This window comes from Lonchura striata, chromosome 2 (genome assembly GCF_046129695.1).
Source record: "Lonchura striata isolate bLonStr1 chromosome 2, bLonStr1.mat, whole genome shotgun sequence".
Classification (NCBI taxonomy): domain Eukaryota; kingdom Metazoa; phylum Chordata; class Aves; order Passeriformes; family Estrildidae; genus Lonchura; species Lonchura striata.
In genome coordinates, this window is record NC_134604.1 from 3,092,527 (window position 1) to 3,109,359 (window position 16,833).

Sequence of the window (16,833 nt, forward strand, 5' to 3'; positions counted from 1 at the left end):
AAAACCCATTAATTTCTGTCACTTGTATAAGGCACAAGCTAAAACAAATGTTATTGCACCCTATGTAAAGACATCGAGAAAACCCACACCCCAAAGGCAAATGTAGGGCAAAAAACCCTAAATGTCTACATAGCATCTACATGAATTCTTCTCAAAACGTAGGAGGTCTGGCTGACTTCTGTTGTAGTAGCCTGAGTCACAGCACAGCTTTTTCTGGAAGTATTTCAACAATGGCAAACCTGGCCAAAGAGAAAATTAAGGAACTGAACACTATAAAAATAGTGACTACATGACATCAGAAATGATACATCATTGTTACTGCACATTAAAATGCCTGCACATAAATGATATTCTAAGATCATTAAAAAGCTATCACCATTAAAATGGGAGCTTTGTGCACTTTTTGTACCACAGAAGGTGCCAAACCATTGCATCAATTCAGCCTCGGTATTTAAAAGGTGAGTTAAAATTGAGTGGCATCTCCACAACATGAAGAAACATAATCTTTTATTGCTGTTTGGTACTCAGTCACTCTAAAAGCATTAGGACAACTATCTAAAATAATTAAAAGTATACTCCATGCACTAGTTTTTCACTAATAGAAAAGAAATATTCTTACTCTTGAATGTTTAATTTCTTTGAGAAATCACAAATCAAAGAATTATTCTTTCAAGATATTTAACCTCACAAAAGAAAGGATGAGAAGAGTGGAATTTGTAATGAGTTTTAGCTCAGGAAAATAAAAACATAGAGAAATCTGCTAATAGTTTTCATTTAATTTTCAAGACATATGATTAATAGTTCTGAAATATATGCTGCCAACTACTATTTCTGTGGAGATCTTTTCAAAAACTACCCCTGAAGAAGGTAGCAAAATTGGCTGATCACCCAAACACCAAAAATGGATATCAGATGCAAACCTACAGCAGAATGCCTGAACTACTTTGTTGTTGTGACTTTGCAGCCTAAAGAACTGGGTTCAGATCTGTTCTCTACCACACATTCATTGAATGACTGCAAATAAGAAATCAGAGATCAACTCCAAGCCCTTTCCTTCTCACAGGGGTGTTGTCTTGGAAGGTTCTTCTAAAATTTTTGATACACTCTCACTGGTCTTTGGCCTTCACTGCCAAATTCTCAAAATCTGTGAAACATTAACTAAGGTAAGGATATCTGGAATGCTTGAAGCAGCTGCACGACTTCATTACCTCAAAGAGAAATGACTGAACAGCTGAGAGAGACAATTTACTTTTCCAAGAAAAGAAACCTTTTTCTCTTACCAAAAAAAAAAAAAAAAAAAAAAAAAAAAAAAAAAAAAAAATCCCAAACCAAACCAAAATTGAAACAACAAAACCAAGGAAGATGACTATGGCATGCTTCCATGAAAAGATTAACTCCAAATGGAACTTATACTATATTCCTTAGCTTTTTTGGCTCTTGGTGCTGTCACCATGAACTGTTATGATAAATATTAATAAAACAAAATTTTATGGAACACCCCAGATCATACTTGCTGCTATCCACAGTCCTTTCTTATAAGAGTTTATCAACACCCTTGTTACTGAGTTATATATTTGGAGTAGGAAAGTTACCAAAGGCAACACAAAACATATATAAAGCACATCTGAAATTTAGATCCATGCTTTGTGTATTGCAACATGTGACATGAAGCAGAGCAGAAAAAGAACATATAATAAGAAATTGTTCTGCAGTCACAGTTTCCTACACTTGGTAACTGTTTTACAGAAGTGTGTTGTTTATTTTGGGGTTTCTGGCTTATAATTTTTCCCCTAACACACCTGAAATGTTTTTGAGGTTGGTTTTTTTTTAATAGTATGAAGAATTTGCCCTTCTTTTTTATTGTTGTGCTGGTATCACATCTCTCCTCAGCAGATGCAAATCTGCATTTACAGATGGAGAGCACTTGCTGAAAATTTCTTGGGTTTCTTACTGAAGGCCTTGACTGTGAGAAAATATCCAGCAGCTGTTGTTGGTGGCCACTGCTCATTCACAGGCATTTAAACACACCAGCACATGAACTGCGAGGATGTTGAGTCTCATCTACAGAGAGACTGAATTATGCTTCAGACTTCTGCTCCTCAGGAGTTTTCACAGGGACACAGACCCACTCTCCTTTGTCTTTGCCAGAAGCATAAATAAATTCTTGTGAAAGTGCAGGACTTTATACTACTTTATCTCTACTACCTTTCTCTCCTTTTCTGTTGCACAAAGGTCGGACACAGCCCTTTATATCCATTTGAATTTCCCTCTTCAAACAGAAGACAGTGAACAAGAAGGGTATTAGTGAGAGCACTTTTCAAAACTATATAAACTTGTTGATTTAGAAACATCACTTAATTAAATTCCCTTGAGTTTGATCAGACTGAAGAGACAGTTAACTGAAAGCTTTACCCAAACTGCTTATGTGGCAAATAAGGAAAAGCAATTTGCCTTACTAAGGTCTGCTTTCTGAGAAAACAGTTAAGGGTAGTATTTATGTAATTGTCTCTTCTTTTTCAGAGAATAATATTTACGTGCAATAAAATTCATAAAGAGATAATTACTCTCAAAAGCTTGTTATCAAGATGCTACTCTATTTTAAAATCGTTTTACACCTGATGCTCTTAGTCTGATATGTCAAGATTAAATTTGCAAGTACTAGTGTTGTTGTGTTCCTTGTAACTCAAGTATAGCCAACATTTCTGGAGAAGGGAACAACCATTCCAATCCCAGGCTGCCCTGCAGAATTTGTGCACCAAGGAAGTTGTCCAGATCAGTTAGAAACTCCCATACAAAGTGAGAATATGAATAACAGCTGACATAATTCTTCTGAACACTTGTAAGGCAATGGGAAAGAGGATGATTAGAAAAAATATATTTCTGAAAGATTCCTTAGAGATGACCAGAAAATGAATCAGAGCTTCATCTGCATTATTAGCCACAACTGTAATCTAACTGGGTTAGATAACTCATTAGTTTTTGACTACTCACAATCATATACTTCATTATGCCAGATTTTCGGAATTTGTCACTAAATGAACAGCTTTTTAAGATTTGAGACAATTGTAGCTAATAATTTTGGAGCCTCAAATCCATTTAGAAAGCTTTCCAGCATAAATGAAATAATTTGCTTTGTCTGAAATGCAAACAAGCTTTTCATTTACTGAGTTGTGCCTATGAGGCATTCATCAGATAATAGCTCAAATTTTATTTGCAATACAGAATTTCAAAAATGTAAAGTAATTTTCTTAGTGCTATTATCACTCACAACTTTTCAAAACAAAGCAGTTATCAGAACTCAGGGGCATATTATCTGTTGATCTTGGTGGGAATCTAAGACATTTTCCTCCTGATCAGCAAACATGTGCACCCTTCCACCTGTCCCAAGTCACCAACAGAAGGCAGGGAAGAATTGCAGAGATAAGAGGCCAAATTCCAATGGTTGGATCCACTCTCTACTAATATAACCCCAGAAATTATTATATTAATTATATTATATTATATTATATTATATTATATTATATTATATTATATTATATTATATTATATTATATTATATTATATTATATTATATTATATTATATTATATTATATTATATTATATTATATTATCATACTGTATTCTATTCTATTCTATTCTATTCTATATTCTATTCTATTATCATATATTATATTACATTATATTACATTATTAATATAATGTAATAATATTTAATTACAAGTTAGCCAATATTTGCATTATATTTGATAAAATTCTCTGGATACTTTGGGAGCATGAGTATATTGATCTTTTGTCTTCAGAAGAGGTAAGGGCAGTATTGCCATTTCTGGCACAAGGAGAACACTGTTAACAGCATGTGTCTTATACCTGAGATCAGAGAGCTGAGTGGCCTCATAGACCAGCCTGATTTGCTGTCCCGTGGCAAGGGAACACAAAAATGCAGATTCAGGAGCTCTGGGAGATGCTGGTACCTGCTGAAGCTAAAACAGATCTCTGTTTCTTACAAAAATCTACCTACTTGATGTCTTTTACAGGCTGAAATATAAAGAGCTGGCCTGCACGGATACCAGGCAACACCATGTTAGGAACAGCTTATTTGTGTCAAATTTAGATACCAGGAGACAGATTTTGCATCATTTACTTGACAGTGGTAGAGATATCAAATAACAAAGACTCTTTTTGATTACAGCACTATTTGGCTACTAGAAAAAGGGCAAATGTTGTCTTAGAAAGAGACATATAAATAGAGAGCAAGAAAAATACAGAAAACACTTATTTTCAGCTGAGGGCTCCCTACTGCAACAGCATGTAGCTTTTACCCCAGGGAGGAGCGACCTGAACACTTGAATGGTGTTCACATGTGAGCTTGCAAAACACAAATTATGCACAAAATTTTACCACAGAGCCTCCAAATCAATGAAAGTTGCTACCATTAGAGCCACTTGTTATAAAGAACTTCAGGAAACTATGTGGGACTGTGTAGAAAAATATAATATGCAGTGATGCAAGTTTGTCTTGACTCTTTCCTTGCAAAAAGATGGTGTTGATGGCACTTTCCTTTAATGTATTTGATTTAGATCATATATAACCTTGTCCATATAATTGAACTTTAATGGTTACATTTTACCTGGTTTAAGCAAAATACAAGGACTGGAATTCAGGTGCCAGCTGCACCTCAGTAACAAGTAAGCACATTTATTGATGCCCAGAAAGTAAAGGAGAATCCTTTGCAAGCTTCTTCCCTCACTAACTTCAAAGCAAAAAATCATATACATTTATTTATACCATAATTTTTTTTGATGCTCCAGCTGCACTGCTGCAGGTCAGCTTTCCATGGCAATAGCTGCACGAGAGTTGGAGAATTCAGAGCAGAGAGAGCTCTCTAATTGCTCTTTAGATTTCTCACTGTGGCTACAGCTCTAAGAGAGCATTGGAGTCCCAAATTTAATTCTTACACACCTGGGGGTTTTGGCTAGATTTTCACTTTACCTCTTCTGCCAGAGGATCCCCAGCATGCAGAGATAAACTGAAAGGACAACACAGCAATGAAAAATAATGAAAGATGGGTTCTGGAGAGGGCAACGCAACACTCAGGGGGACTCCCTGCCACCTTATACAATTTAGCCACAGTATAAGAAATTAAAACTGAGCAAAGAAGGAAGAAGAATCATAGGAAATATATTTAGCTGGAAAATTATTCTGACTTGCAAACAGTACTAATATCCGGTTTTAATAGAATTAACAAAAACTACTGAATATTTTCCTTATAGTGTACTTTTATGTTTTTTTAATTTCCCAATCAGAGGATTAAGAGTTAATATGGTATTTTACACCTCTGACCATTTCCTGACATGTGGTGGTGCTACTGTTCAAAGCAAGTCAGAGACGCTTCTCTAAAGATCAATCTGACATTCTTTTAAAAAAATGCACAGTCATCTTAGAAACAACAAAAATCAACCCCCCCAGTCTCGTATTAATTTTTTTCTTCTAGTAAAAATAATGTACACATATTCATTGATATATAAATATTTTTTCTTTTATAATAAATTAGTATATGTGTATAGTATTCCAAAAATGTAAAGAAATTTACCTATGCAGCTCAGGACTTATGTAACTACCTTACTTGAGGTCACATGATAACTACTGCTTTTAGGTCACCTCTACACATTGGAAAAAAAAAATTCAGGAAATTAACACTTTTTTGGTTAAAAGTTTTCCCTTACACCCACAGAAGAAAGCTGATAAAATGTTCTGCTGTGCTATTCTAGTTCAATTTTTTGCCATTTACTGCAGTTGTATTTTACATATGGGCATATTTCATTTTGTTGCAAGCTGTGCTGAAAGGAAACTTTTCACAGCATCCCTTTAAAACCTGATGAGAGCTAACACTGGCCTCTGTTCAAGGCCACATCTGATGCTCCTGGCAGCATGTGAAGGAAATGACACACATGGTGGAAGAAAGGAGGAGCACAAGTGAAGGCTGGCTTCTGAGACATCACAGAACTATAAAGAGAGTTGTTTTATAAGTCTCCTGTGTAGTAATAACAATAGTAATAATAGTAATAGTGATAATAATAATTATTATTATTAAAAATAATTATGGTTGGATCTTTATTGTCAGAAACTGGTGTTGTTAGGGGAATCAGATCAGCTTAGCTCCAGTTTCTAGAAAATTAACTGGCAGAAATGTTTGAGAATGATCAGCTCTGTGGAGTTGACATTCCTTTCTACCAATGACAAAGAGTAGAAAGGACAGTGGAAAACAGCTCACCTAGAAATAGTACTTTCACAGGCTTACTGATGTCCATCATAACAAGAAGTAGGCTTTGCAAACAAATGAAAAACATGCAGTTTTGCATGCCTTCTATTTGAAGGATAAAACAGCTTAGACCAAAAAAAAAGGGGGGAAAAGCTTCCAAACAGGCAAAATCCATCTGACTGTGGGGTAGTTTTCAAAGGGAAATGAAAATGTCATCACCTGACATTTCTGAAGCTGAGCTTTCAACTCCTGAGACAGAGTGCTGGCAGGAGTGTTAAATAGAAGATCTGGTCACAGACCAGTACATTTTCCATATGTTTCCTTGGGGCAATTAGTGTCACTTCCCCTATGAAGGGGCTCACTGTGCTTACCAGTGAATATGTCAGGTCTGGTCATTCTGAAAATAAACACTACAAAGTCACTGACAGGACCTTTAGGTTGAAAAACGAATCCTTCTACTAACTTACACAGTCTCAAAAAAAATCCCTCCAAAATCACCAAGCAATTTTAATTGAATATTCCTTTGCAAGAAAGTTCTCTGCACTCCCCTGCGACATCCCCAGAGAAGAGAACCAGAATATATTTAACCAAAAACCTGTCTCAAGGAAACTTTTGAGCTGCCTAATTTATCCCCTCATTTGTTTTTGCACAGCTGGATTCTTGATGCAGGGGCAGAAGGTTTCCTGCAAACACACAGGCAACCATGGCTTAGAGGCTTCCCCTGAGGAATCTGAGCACCAACCCAACACCGAGGTGCCCCAGGATGTCAGGAATTGCCCCAGAGTGCCTGAGGACCACACCAGGCTGCCTGGGGGAGCTGTTAGCCAGTGCTGCTACATGGCTTCAGAGGTCTTAAAATTCTCAGCAATCCGCAGAACTATTTAAAATTATTTCTGTTTCAAAATCCCTCTATGACTTATAAAAAAACATCCATGAAAATAATGAAGACATCACCTCTGAGGAGCTGTGTAGATGTCACCACCAACAGTGTTAGCAAGGGGAGCTGGAGCTGAAGACTTCTCCCACACAGGAGTAATCAGAACAAACTCCTTCCCCTTTCACTCCTTCCTCCTGAGGTGTAAACAGTGGGGGAAAGAGAGTTATTTCCTCCTCTCTGTCCTGATACTGATGATGGGGTCTCTCCCCTTGGAGGAGGAGGGGAGCAGCAGTGAAGACAGCTTGGGCTTCCTTCCAAGTGCACCATCCTGGAATGTCCTCAGGAAATTGATGACATCACTTCTACAGGCAGGACTGGTCCAGCTCTGTCTGGGGACAACAGCAGGAGGGAGCTGCTGGGATGCACATGGATGTCTAACACATCAAATCACCCTGCAGCCACTGTCAGCACCTGTCAGCAGTGCCAGAAAGTTCTGGGGCTGGCTCTTCCAGGTTGGGAGGGATCCCCAAATAAAAGTCCTTGTCAAAAGAAAAAAATGCGCAAAAAAGCAGAACAAAAAGGCAAAAAAGCTTTAGCTTTCATTTTAACAAGGCATCTGCAAGAATGGAATAAAGCCACTCCAAGGAATAAATGTAATTTAAACTTTAAAGCCATTACTACCCATCTGCTGGAAGCTCAGGGATGCTGACCAGATCTAAGAAAGTGGGACTGACCAAGAGCTGTGAGTACTGCGTGGCCTTCACACAATTTGTAGAAGTTGCTGTTCAGGCAGTAGTTTGCTAGGATTTTTTTTTTTTTTTTAATACTCTGAGTAGCAAGGTCTTAATGCAATATCTGTTTACTTCAAATCTCCAAGAGGCAAGATATTTCTTGGCTTTTATCCAAACCATTTAGTTCACATATATATTAGAAAAAGCTGTCACATCAGCAGCTAAGGTTGATATCAAGAGAGACAATGAGAGGATTAAGAGGTGGAAAGCTTTAGAAGGCAAGCTACTGAATATTTCACAAGAAATGAAGGAGGGAACACCACTGATGCAAGGGGAAGGTCAGAAAGCTTAAACAACTCAGGGACACTTAAGAAGTAATAAAATAGCCCTTAGGCCTTCCAGATGTTGCTATGCTGATATTTCAATCTGATTTTCATGCCAAGGCATGTGCTTCACTAAATGTGCATCAGTAACATCCAGCACTTGACGAGGTGTTGGATTGCTCTGGGAAATTGTTTTTCCCTCCCCAGAGACCCCTGTAGCTGTGACCATGTTAGTTTAACCCTCCCTTCCTTTTTTGACTTAATTGACTGAGAGCCAAGTATCTTTTCCTGAGCTGGAGTCTAGACAAGGCTCTGCTCTTCCTTGTTCTCTCTCTTTCCCTCTTCCTCCCCTGGAATAAACATCTTGGACCACATTGGAGGTTGGAGCCTCTTCTGGAATCTTTTGCCAATGCCCCTGAAATATTTCCCCCAAAGCCCTCTCAGATCTGGGCTAGTCTGGTAACTCTGGGGGTAGGATATTTCACCAAGGGAATTTGCAGCATCACAGGAAGGATGTGACATTTGAGGGTGCCTTTGAGGGCTGACATGTTCTCATTTTATTGATCATTTTTCATTAACACCTGAATGCTGCTGATGTGTGGGTGGAGTTTCACATTTCCAACTGGGAGGGTCTGGTCAGATCCAAATGGGAAGAGATTTCACAAAGATGGATTCATCACAGTTACCTTTTCCTATCTCATCCTCTAATGACATGTTTTAACAGATCTTCTCCCTTATGTCTCACCACCAAGAGCATGAAGTCTAGGGAAAAAAGTGGATAGTAGAAGAATTTTACAAGGTTTTACATTTATTTCTTAGGAGATGGACAAGGCAGAGGTAAGCCCAGTATTTTCTGTAATTTGTTGTATTTTCTGTAATTTTTTTGTAATTTGTCAGTGACAAGAGGCAAGGCACAGCAGGAAATGCTCTCTAATTGCTCCATTCAAGTCTCACTTATGAACTTCAGCCTGACCATAGACAACTTGAAGAACACTAGCTTTTTATAAAGCAGAGAGGTATTTAAGTATAACATTATTTTGATTGTCCTTTATTTCACAAGTACATCTCAAACGAAATTTGTTTCCCTCCCCTGCCTCCAGAATACCAGGAAGGCATTAAGAGGCTTGGACAATTTTTTCAATCTTTGAGCTCATGGAGCACAGTGATAAATTAACACCTTGTCAAAACACTGTTTTTGTTTACCATGTTTTCATGGCACGTTTACTTAATGGCTCTCTCGAAATACTCAGTTATAAGAAATTTATCTCCCACCTCCTGTTTATATACAGATTCTCTACTGTGAAAATTAAATAATACTTGCTACTTTCTTTTATCTTGACATGATATTTCAGTCTTGCATCCAGGCACTTTTGAAGTGCTTGAAATATAAAGAGTAAATTTCTAGATTTTATGAATTAAAAAATATTGTTTTATTTCTTGAAGAAGATTACTTGTTTTTGATTAAAAAGCAAATGGATATAATCTGGGAACTATTTATGTTGTTTATTAACTAACATTGAAAATTATTTTAAAATTACTATTTCCCCCTGTACTGCTACCAAGCAGTAACTTCAGCTAGTAACTTGCACATTGTGCAATTTCTTACGTATTCTTGGTAGTTATGTTAAAGAATTAATCTTTCATAATAACAAAATGGAAAACAATAAATTGGCATGTGCAATAAAAGAGTTTTAGATGTGTATGCTATTTGGTCACTGGGGACAGAAAACATGTTAGAACTGTGCTAAAAGGGCAATTCAACATGAACTAGCAGCTAACAATGGTGTCTCCTGTAGGTGAGTTGAAATGACTGGTGGCCACTTCTTACTGAAAAAATTGCAGGAGATTACAGATAAACCTTGATTTCTGTGCTCCTGTTTGTGGTGTATGTGTAGAAAATTAAGGTATGAGGCTCAGAGACTTCAGCCTGCATTTCCACCATGCCAAAGTCCATTATACCTTCCCAGATTTAGTGCTAACAATTACTGTAATTTTAACCAATCAGATAAATAATAATAAAGTTGCAACAGTTACTTTTCCTATAAAATGCAGAGAATGTCTTTGGTATTTTCTTGAGATTGGGCAGCCACAGACACCAGTCATTGCTGAAACAGCAAAGGAAACACAATCATGGAGGTTGTGACCCAGTAAAATCCTTTTTCTCATTAGGAAACAATGAAAAAAACCCCAAACCGGAAACCCAAAATATTTGAATTATATTACTTCATTGATATAATTACCATTTCCTGTACCACTTTTGTAAGGCATAGTTGATTTTGTCATAGCTTTTACCAACCAGCTGACAGTTGATATTTTCCCCACTGTGATGGTCACTTCAGATCCCACTAATATGAAAAATATATCATCCTTAAAAACACAATAATGGGTAATTATTGAATACATCTGCAGTCACTATGGAAGTAATGAGTAAAGATAAAATAAATAAATCTGAATGTTTTTAAGAATTAGAAGTAATTAGCAGTACTAAATAACTGCCATATTAATGAACAGGAGCAATATCTTCAGTTTTAGATATACTGAGTCAGGTAAGAGCTGCTTTTTGTGGTGATTCCAACACAAAATTCAAAGGGTTCTGTTAAGAATTTCTAAAGAGCAAAATGCAGACCAAGGCATCTAATCCCCTATATCAAACTACATTTTAACCTGGCTTTTTTATATTACGCTCTGTACATCCATTAATAACCCATTAAATGGTGCTGCAATGACCAGGCCCGTTCTTCACTGAGTTGTAAGGCTAATATATATTTTTTGGATCTAGGACAACACCTCCTTCCTTTTGTGATAGTGTGACAGAATGATCTATGAAGAACTGGAGCTGTGCAGACTCGTGTTACTGTAATTAGCAAGATCTAACCACGTTTCACACCTGTGTAGCTCCATTCTTAGGGCATCTATCCATGTTTTACCAGCATAATGAGATTTAAACCCAAGTCTTATCTTCCAAGTGCACATAAGGATCAGTTCATCCCACTTTCAGCAGCAGTAGGTGACAGGAGGATCGAAGCCAGATTAAGAGACAGAATTCACAGAACAAGGATTTAACTTGACTGTGTTAAATACACCTGTGGCATAAGTCACACCAATAGCAGTTAATTCCTACTGTAGTTTGTGACAGAGCTAAAATGCTCCTTATATTGCTCTAGCTATAGAATTTTTCTTATTTCTCATTGGGACATTAATTTTCCAGTTGTATGACAGGACTATGAGAATGCAGGCTATGGTTTGATACATCCTATACATCAAAGTCCTATACATCAAAGTCAATTTTTCTGGCTGCATGTTATTCAGCTTTTAAGAAGTAATAAAAATTGACCCAAAGACAAGCTAAAACATTTGGTTTTTTTATAGCTGTTAGAAATTGCTGCACTATGTAAGTAAAAAGGGGGTGACACATAAGACACTCCCAACAGCTTTATTGTTTTAGCTGAGAAATGGTATCCACATGCTCTGCCTTCAAGGGATCATGTAAGAGGGAGCAGATTCATCAGGTCCTGCCCTGGCTAGATCATCTTGACTTCATAAACACCATCCCAAACCTGTTCAGGGGAAGCAGTCTATATTAATTTCCAGAAAGTGTGTGTTTGTGTGGGGGGGCTTATAAAATTCTGTATTTAAAATTATTCCAGTTTGCAGCTACCACAGCTCTTACATCACTGCTGGCAGAAAGGCAAGAAAAACATACAGAAGATTCTGGATATGGCTTTAAGCGATATCAAGAGGATCATGGGGTGTGTGTTTTGTTTTTGCAAGCCAGAATTTTTCCATTGTGGATCAGGAGTGATGGATTAGAATGGCTCCAAGAGCTGTCAGCTAATATCTACACTGCAGCAAGATCAGACAGTAGCAACCTCTCTGGAATGCTGTGACAAGTTCTGGCTGCTGCCATGAGAACTGCAGGTCATGCTTCCATGAGAGGTTTTAAAGCAGAAACCTGAAGTTTAAATAGGAAAAGGCACCCAGACTGCATAATCTTCTGCAGAATAGAAATAAAGCGTTCAGATGATAAAGCACTGGCAGCCTCTTGGAGATTTTACACACTACTCTACTTTCTTGGGCATTCTGGTGCCACTGTATTTTCTTGTTCCATTGGAACAGCTGCATTCAGGTGAGCTGAGAACAAGGCCAGTGTTTCAGATATCAGTGAGTGTGACTAAGCAGGTCACTCGGGTACACTTTGGGACCTGCACTTGAGTTCAATGGTTAAAAAAAAATCTAGGCAGTCTATATACTTGTTGCTCCTCTAATTTCAGTCTGCATTGAAGACACTCATTTTCCCATTAAAATAAGGCAGTCAACAGGTACCAAATCAGTCATATTGTAAAACATAATGAAGTTGCTTAAATTCTAGAAAAATACTGGTTGTACCATACGTTACAGTGTTCTGCAAAGAATGTTAGAGTTTCAGTCATCGCAACCTCAGCAACAAGAAATGTACTTCTTAGGTATGAAGGTCATGACTTTGGGAACTAGATGATCATTTAAAGGAGTGATTAGCTTTCTAGTCCACTTACCTGGCATCCTTTCTTAAACTTTGCACTAATTAGAGGAAGGAAACCACAATCAGTAGTTGTGTGTGCTGGTAACTCAATACATATTAAGAAAAGAACTACAATATTTGAGACAGTGGGTGATATTTGTAGGGGGCTTGAAATGCCTGTGGTCATGGAAAGAACAAGCCTGTGAACTATTATCTACACCCAGAAAGCCAGAGGGAGTGCAGGCTGGTGTGGGAATTCTGCCTCAGACATGGCTGTGCTGTGCTAACACTGGGGCACAATCTGCTCCTGGAACAGGTAAACTGAGGATACATGCCATTCAAAGGTAAGAGTTTTACAGAGCACAATTCTGGGAAGACGAGATAAAGCATTCATGACTTCTCCCACTGAGAAGAGAGAGTTACTTGAGCCTTGGGAGTCATAAATATAAGAGGAACAGAAGTGCTCAAGCACAAGAGCAGCAGGATGGGACTGGTGGAGCTGTAGCTGTTTGGAAGAAAAAACTGAACTAAAGCATATGTCCAAGTCAGAAGGTGTAAAGTGCACAGTGCTGCTGTGCTAAATACCTCACCTTGTACCAATAGGCTTAATTCAAAACATGACAGATATTTGAAGTAATGCTTAATAAAAGATCTGTTAATGTGCTCACAATTAGACCTCCCTTTGGGTCTAAGCTCAATTCCACCTGCACACAGATTTATACAAACTGCCTTTGCACCATCACCTTGGGAAAATAGGAAATAATGAATTTCTGTAAGGGGGGAATATTTTCGCACAACACAAAAGTAACAGAAGAAATGTTGCCCAAATAAAGATCAAGGGGAGGGTTCAGTGGTGCAACTTGTTCATCTATGGATATTTGAAGTGGTTACAAAACTAAGGTGTTGAGAATCAGTCAAGAAACACTTAAACACCAATCTACTGCCTCTGATTTCAAGTCCTGAGCTTCAACATGGTGGTTGTACAGGCCATGGGATACCAGTCACAACAGCAATGGTCATTATTTTCTTTTCCCCCTCCCTAGTCCTTTTTCTTCAGAGAGGCTTTTCTATATTGTCATGTTCCTTTAAATATTACCTAGCACTTGTTTCATCTCTACTCTGAAAAGATACCACAGCAACACAACAGGCATTTTCAGATACACAAAACCTGAAGTTAAACACTGGTGTTGGCACATATCTACTTAAATCAAAGATATCTTAGAAATGAACAAAGAGAACTGCTAAGTGTTAGACAAGCTAAAACAAATGAGGAATTTCATATTAAATACATCAGAAGATTACATTTTTCAACAGTTACATAGTGGTTTACAAAATCCTATAGATTAGCATTATACTTAGCTGGTGCAATTGAACCAAAAGAGTCAAGCTTCCTAGGCAGATGAAAAGCTGGTGCCAAAGAAGAGAAGGAATTTGGATTTTCCAGCTCAAGTTGTTCAGCTTTTTTGTTCCCAACCCAACTAAGATTTCCTACTTGCCTTCTCCTTTCCAATAACTTTTTATGTTATCTGTTTTCAATCAAATTGAAGCAACAAATAATCTTAAGGATATTCAGCAACCCTCTCAAATATTTTACTACCACTCCACCTGTGAAAAATAAGTAAAATAATAATTCAAGGATCTGGAGACCTCATTGTATAGCCAGTCACCATCAACTTCTTCAGATTATTTTTTAAGATGAGTCCTACATCTTTTAATCTTTTTGTTTCTAAAATTATGAAATGTAAAAGGAAAAATGGTCTGATCTTTCCCTAACGGAGTTCTGCTTCTTGAGGGCTACCTTACACCTTCTTGGTAAGTCTGGTAGCATTGTAGATTGCTTAAAATGTCCCTTCAGATAATCCTACTTTCACTAACCTATAACTTGTTTGAATTTTTGGTCTGAGGTTTTTTTTTGGTTATGGTTTTTTTTTTTGTTTGTTTTGTTTTGTTTTTTGTTTGGTTGTGTGTGGGGTTTTTTTTGTTTGGTTTTTTTTTAGTATGTAAGGTATCTGCATCAAGCTGAAGTTTTTGGAACCACTTTAGTCAATATCTTGATAATTTCTGCAAATGAGATAAGGATGTGTGTGGGGAAGTGTAATTTGCACTGAATATTCTGATGACAACTCCTTTGACTAAGCTTTCTGTGTTTTAAAGTAGGGAATGGAAGTCTGACAGGAGAGGGAGGGCATCATAAGAGAATGATACAATGATTGATTCCTCCATATGAAAATTTGAGCCTTTGGGCCAAGTTACAAATCTTCCAAAAAATTACAGCCTGCATATCTGTTAGTGACTAAAAGCTGAAATTTTACATTCAATGAAAAAAATTCATGCTTTTCATGGGTTTTTTTAGTGATATCCAGATTGCCTATGTAATGCCCTCAAAGAACTGCTGAGAACTCATCTGTCTTCTGAAAATTTTTGTGCGTGAGCCAGTAGGGTGTATGCAAGCCCCAAACCATGTGTACATTACAGCTTCAGGAACAAGACTGGCTATTGTGAGCAGAAGTGAGACTTGGCAACAGCAGGGCTGGGGTAGGAGGGAGGGAGGGAGAGAACCTCAGAGCTGAACACTCCTTGTGGATATGGGAAACAGGACACCAGGGGAGGAAAGGGAAATCACACTGGAAAGCCACTCCTCATAAAAGACCTATAAATTCTTCAGTCTAAAGATGCTGGGTTTTTCAGGCGTGACGTCTCTTTATGTGAAATTGCAAAACACACAGCAAGAGGGAAGATGTCTTAGGGGAAGGATGCAGAGCTGGGCTGGCTGCACCAGACAGAGTGTGAGCCGAGGGCAAGGCCTGAACCAAAGAAGAAAACATGGCAGGATAGAAGGGGAAACAAAGAAAAGCTGCAGGAGTGTTCAGGTCCCCTAGGACATGGAGAGCTAAATCTGTAATTTAGCTGCTTCCCAGATCTTGTATCAAAGGCTAATCTGACTACTGTTCCACTCTGCAGCAGAGAGGAAATCATGGGAGCAAGGATGTTTTTAGGTTCTGGGAGCCTGGACTTAGGTTACTCAGGATCAGTTGGGATCTGTGGCCTCTGTTTCATCACTTTTTTGACTCCTGTTCCTGAAAAAAAACCTCTCTTATCTCTTCCTCTTGCTTCCTAAGATGAAATAAGAGGAGTAGGTGACTTGGGTGTTTGTTGCCAGCCCAGCCTGCCTCCCTGTGATGTGCTGCTGGCTGCTCTTGTCTCTCCATACCTGTGCCATACCTCTCTGAGCAGGCTGCACACTAAAGAAGACATAATTGCAATAAATAGAAAGTGACACACCAACGTGTTCTTCCAGGCATTATATCAGGAACTGTGAGGAAAAGCCTGTGGGAGGAAAGCTGCGATAGAAATTCAGGCCCATTTAAGAGAAAAGCACTCGAGGCAACAGCCCACCAAGTTTGTGAGGTGAAAGCATAACTTGTATGCTTCCCTGGAACTTATTTCTGAGGGATCTACAGTTCTTGAGAGTTCTGTGTCACCTATTAGCAAATATCCCAGTCATTACACCTTCTTTCTAGTCCACAAAAAAGCTGACATCTAACATTTAATATAGTAGCTCAGAGGTGGGGAAACTGGTCGTAAGTTTGGATAAATAATATTTGTCGTTAATATGACACCAGAATGCAGAACACCTGCCTCCATATTTAATTTGCTACCTGGGGTGGATATATTGATTTTCTTTATTTTTAGAACAATGCTAAAATAATACTAAATTTGTGACATGATAAAGTTGAGGATTACACTGTTAGACCTGCTATTCAATAGTGTCCCCTCCTATGCACCTGTGTGTAATAAAAAATTTTTCAGGCAATTTTATTATAGGTTAATTTCCTTAACCCAAGCAGTATGCAGCTGAAATATATGGCATACTCTGGCACTGCTCTCAGAGCAGGTAGACTCATCATTTCTATTCACACCAAACTATAAACTGCTTCCACCTACCACCAGGATGACGGGGAAAATAGCCATGCAAAAGATTGCTTGACTGAGGCTTACCTGTTAATGCTCACAGAACAAGCCCAACATGCTATTTTGCATCATAAAACTTATGAAGAATTAAATGCATCCACACAATAATGAGCCATTATGGCTCATCAGAGGCTCAGCTTGCAAAGTCCAAAGTGTACAAACAGAAGCATAC

General features: G+C 38.0%; 1 long non-coding RNA gene across 2 annotated transcripts in view; it reads right to left on the minus strand.

Moving 5' to 3' along the window:
* Nucleotides 1–16,830, minus strand: part of LOC110477026 (uncharacterized) — a 37,104-nt gene extending 20,274 nt beyond the window's left edge. For both annotated transcript variants that reach the window (XR_004148891.2, XR_004148893.2), the window contains exon 1: nt 16,689–16,830. This is a non-coding gene — a long non-coding RNA (uncharacterized LOC110477026). The remainder of the gene's footprint in view (nt 1–16,688) is intronic.
* Between the last annotated feature and the right edge of the window lie 3 nt (nt 16,831–16,833).